The sequence below is a fragment of the Acipenser ruthenus genome, chromosome 28 (genome assembly GCF_902713425.1).
Source record: "Acipenser ruthenus chromosome 28, fAciRut3.2 maternal haplotype, whole genome shotgun sequence".
Classification (NCBI taxonomy): Eukaryota; Metazoa; Chordata; class Actinopteri; order Acipenseriformes; family Acipenseridae; genus Acipenser; species Acipenser ruthenus.
In genome coordinates, this window is record NC_081216.1 from 1,346,188 (window position 1) to 1,351,524 (window position 5,337).

Sequence of the window (5,337 nt, forward strand, 5' to 3'; positions counted from 1 at the left end):
TTGAAACCAGGGTGATTACATCTGAAACCAGGGTGATTACATTTGAAACCAGGGTGATTACATCTGAAACCAGAGTGATTACATCTGAAACCAGGGTGATTACATTTGAAACCAGGGTGATTACATCTGAAACCAGGGTGATTACATCTGAAACCAGGGTGATTACATTTGAAACCAGGGTGATTACATCTGAAACCAGGGTGATTACATCTGAAACCAGAGTGATTACATCTGAAACCAGGGTGATTACATTTGAAACCAGGGTGATTACATCTGAAACCAGGGTGATTACATTTGAAACCAGGGTGATTACATTTTTTTAATTGTTCTGGAGGGATAAATGGCCATTCATCAGTAACTGTTGTCTTAGTGTAGAAACCTACAGCAAAGGTTTGGGATTTTTATAAAGGTTTGGTGCGTCCTTGTTTGAGTGCTCTGGTAGAAAGCACAAGCATTGGCTCTAGCTTACGCTCTCAGGATTCGGTTCATTTGGCTGTTGCGTGGGTTTGAATGCGTACCGGAGAATTAGCTTTTGCCTACCAGCTCCCTTGCTAGTATGAAAATGGAATTTGATCATCTTTTTTTCTCTGGTTTGAAAGATCGTATTTGGGAGTTGCTCAGAACCTCCTGCCAATGTTTCTCCTTCAGTCCACATTAATAAATAGGTATAGGTCTCATTTATTCTATTATTTGATCTCCGTGTGCTGCTGATTAAGCTTGAACCGCACCTGTTTTTATTGTGTGGTTCGTACATTGTAATGGTCTTTTTATGCATTGCAATTGTCTTTTTTTAAATTGTTTTCCAGGACCCCCTTGTAAACGAGGCCTTGGTCTCAATGGGCAAATCTCCTGGTTAAATAAATAAATAACAAAATACTCTACTGAATGGACCTGAAGAAGTCATATAATCAGTGCTGCAATATATCATTAAACTGGGTCATCTTTAAAAACAATGTTATAGGAAAAAAACATCAGGGAAAGGTTTAAAAAAACTATGCCAGTTACAGTATACAGTGGTGCAGCAAAGTTATTGCCCTAGGTGGTTTTTCCAGCCCCAGATATGACCTATTTAAGTCTTCTCGCTGAATGCACAAAGACAGTGTCCATGTTTCTTTTTATTTACTGAAGACAGTCTGATAGCAGACCAGCCTTTTCCTTCCTGAATTCAAATTCAAAGCTCTCACTAAAGGATACTTGTCACTTTGAATTAGGACGAAACCTTGAAAGAACACTGCTTTTTATTTCTAGCTAAAATGAGAGTTCTGTCCCTCCTTTAAGTACATTTTATTGTTAACTCTGTAAGTTTTAATTTTTAGCTTTAAGGCTATGGCTGCTTGCTTCCATTTATACCATAAATAGCCGATGGGGGGATTTGAAGGCCACAGTAGTCTTAAAAACCCTGAAAATAACATGCAATGATTTTATTGTCCTGCAGGTGGCAAAGATAAATATAGAATGCCGGCAGTTTTATATTAGTGTAATGCGTTTAGTGTCCACCACTGTAGGAATAGGAATTGGGTTTCATGGGGTTCCTCGTTGTCACAGGCATTTTTATGGTTGATTATTTTTTTATTTTTTGGGGGGAATGTACTGTATTTATTTAAAAGTAATTAACTTTCAATATTCTACCCAGATTTTAGCTTTATTAACATTATCACCGATCTGGGAGACACTAGGAGGCGTCTGGTAGAGTAGGATGAATAAAAGGGAGCTCCTTACTATTAGACAATAATCTTTTGCAATCCTTCACAATTATTACAGAGCTCTGATTCTGATAGGCGTGGTCCAGTGGTTAAAGAAAAGGCCTTGTAACCAGGAGGTCCCCTGTTCAAATCTCAGCTCTGCAGCTGATAGACAGTTCACACACCCTAGTCTCTGTAAGTTGCCTTGGATAAAGGCATCTGCTAAGTAAACAAATAATAATAATAGCCAAAGGGAAAGGAAAGTTGGATAATACTTTTTACTACTGTGCTCTTTTCAGTGAAGTTTCACAGACCCGGATAGCAAGAATCGTGGACTACCTATAGTAAATGTAACTCTCCCAGCATGCTCTCTGACACACACATGCTCTCTACAGGTCCTGGATCCTTTTAGCAGTACAAGAAAGAAGTGTGTTGCCTAGGCAACCCCAGAAAGCCTTTTGGATCATTTAGGCAGGCTGCCTTTTGCTTTTACTTCAGGTACCACCTCGTTGTGTTTATTTCAGGACTGTAAAGTACTGTACAAATGCTTGTAACCACTTTGCTGTGGATCCAATTATAAAACGGAGGGCCCACACCCACTATTGATTTCTTTCTTTTTTTTTCATTTAGGTACGCTAAACTGCTTTGAAGAGTCTACCAAAAAAACCCAAAAAACAGATGCTGATTTTATATCAGTAATGGAAAAAAAAATAAAGGAGCCGCTGTCTGATACAGCACCATTGGCATAGCTGAAAGACTTGGATGCAAAAAATATATATATACATGAGTGGTTCAGGGTCACAGAAGCCTTGGTTACTACATTTAGTATAGGGGATTCTGGCATGCCATACTATGTTGACTGAATTTGATCGCTGGCTACTGTAGTGTATCTACCAGTCACCTGATGACAGCTGTTTTTTTTAACAAAAAGGAAAGCTCTGGAACATGTGTACATTGGGATTGCTTGTGTAAATACTGTATACATGTCCTGCATCCCAGGGTGAGTGGAAGATAATTGAATCTGTTTGCTACTGTAAAAGTAGAAGGTTTTAAGTATCATTGTGACCAGGCTCTAGAGAGGATATACTTTGCAAAACCAGTATTTTCCGTTATTCATCAGTGTTGCCTTCTGATGAAAAAAGAGACTGACTGTAGTAATAATCAATTTGGGGGTTTGTGGCAGGATATTAAAATCCTGTGGTTGGAGACACACAATACTAGTAATGCATTGTTCAATTTTACACCAAAATAGTGTCTGTCGTCAGTATTTTCTGCAGTGTTTTTAGGACTGTAAAAGAAGGAAAGAAATAAAGCAGACCCTTTTGACAGTCCGGTTTGTTTACAGATTTTTTTTTTTTTTTAAATATAAGAATTGCATTCAAGTGGCATGCACTTGCAGCAGTAGGCGGTTATAAGTGACATGTTTACCTGTGTTATAGGACATTTGCAAAACTTCAGGACTTTCATAGAATTGAGAAAGAAACATATTCAGGCGGCATACTTAATTGGTCAGAAGCATATGCTGGCAACTACTGGGCTACTGAATCAATAGCCTGTGTGTTAACATTGCTGGTAAAGTTGTGGGGATCCTACAGATCAATTTACTGATGCTGCCTATCAGTGTCACAACAGTGTCAAGGAGTATATATCATGTTATGCCTCGTTTTCATTGCCTCTCTCCAGGTATAGCTGAGCTGGCCGGTCTGGTCTGCAGGGTGTTTCCAATAGTGACGCTCAGCTATACCGCAGGCTTTGTTAATACTGTATCACCTAACCTATTATTCTTTAAAATAAAAAGTGCATCACTGTTCTAGCAGCACACCCTGTCAATGCCAAGCTTATTCTCCTTGAAGAGCTCAATGCTGCTGCTTGCTTGAACACTGCAGTCTCCCGCAGTGTTCAAGCCAGCAGTGCCCAAACAAGACCGAGTGCGTGGTTTTAAAAATAGGTTTTACATACAGCATTAAAGAAGGTTAATTTGCAAGCCCGCGCTGAAACTCTGCAGGTGTTTAGCTTGAAAACGTGTAATTAGCAGAATGCACATGCAAGCGAAAACGGTTTTTGTCACTTTGTCATCGTAATGTATATATTAACAACTTTGGACTGAAACACAACACACCGCCGCATGCAATGTTAACCAAGCAGTGAATTAAAAAAAAGGAAGAACATTTTCCTTACAGCTGTAAGGGCCATACTTGGTTCGTTTGGGCTGGATTATTGTTTTCGAACTGAGTGCGGTTCGGTTCGTTTTGGATGCATATGTGAACGCTGCAAAAGAACCTTTTTCAGTTATTTTAATCTAACAGAACTGAGTCCTTGTCAAGAGCATGTCTCGGTCCATTTGGGTTAAAGGGCTGAGTTTGGTTTGTGTGTTGCAGCGCAATGTGAAAACAGAAGTCGTCAGAAAACATGGTGCAGTGACGCAGCAGAAAGAACCGAGTCCCTTTGAAGTTATTTTGCACTTCGGTGCGCACGCGAAGACAAGGGGGACCGAGTTCTTTAACTCCGGAGTTGGTTTCCAAGTGAACTCAGTTGGGTTCGTTTTTAAGAAGGGCTGGGATCTCCTTCCCCCTCATAAAATCCTTAACGAGAAGTATTCTTCCCACAAACACTCCTCCCTCCAAAGAAAGTGTCAGTGAGTGTGTGGGGGATGGGTATACTTGTCATAGGTTTACTGGAAGATTAATAAAATGTGGATAACACGAACAAACAGAAACGTCAACAAGTCATGTTTTGTCTACGTGTATGTGGTAGTCAGGGTTTAAAACAAAAATAAGATACCTTTTAAACATAATTGAGTTTTTAAAAAAAATACACATTACATGTAGTAAATGGCCAGCTGTAGTACCTTATTAAATTTGATATCGGATCGGCATTCACTGTACAACGTTGTCGCGGTTAAATATAAACCACTCACAATAGCAAGTTCATTAAAATCGTGGTGTATTTATTAATACATCAATGTGGTGTTTTCAAATGTCATTTAGCCAGAGAACATCACTGTAACTTGCAAACAATTAAAATGATACCTAGACATGTCTGTTACAATCATTAAACAGAACTCTAATTACGTTACACGATTCCTGCACAGCCTTTAGGGTTAAACAGAACTGAACAAGAGGGCTTTGAAACAACGTGTCGGTGAGGAAGACTAAGTTTCTCATTTGAACGCAAAAATAGTTAAAGATTTACTTTGAAAAACATGGCGCCGAAAAATGACTATCTACCTGTGAAACTTTAGCAAGGCTGCATGACTCACTTGCATGAGTAAAGTCAAAGCATAACGTCATAGACAGGTGCGGCCGCTTTCGAGCAAGCCTCACCTTTCCAACCACGCCCAACCAAAACAGGGCAGCGTCGGTAACTGACAACTGGTTAACCAATTAACGTCACTTTAAATACCTTTAGAAAACCAATCGTTCGGGATGGAGGGCGTCTTGTTGAATTTTCAGCTGGGATTGACAGGTAGGCTGTGCAATAAAATCGAGTCTGTCGGCTGTTCTGCACAGGGGATTGGTGGAAAACCGTTCGCCAAACTGCCCTTGTGCCCACGCCTTAATTATCAACTGCGAGCCAATCAGAACACAATACTCGGGTCGTGGGCGTGGCGCAGTGTTCCAGGGCGGATCCTTTTTTTTTAGGGAGTGTTTGCTGT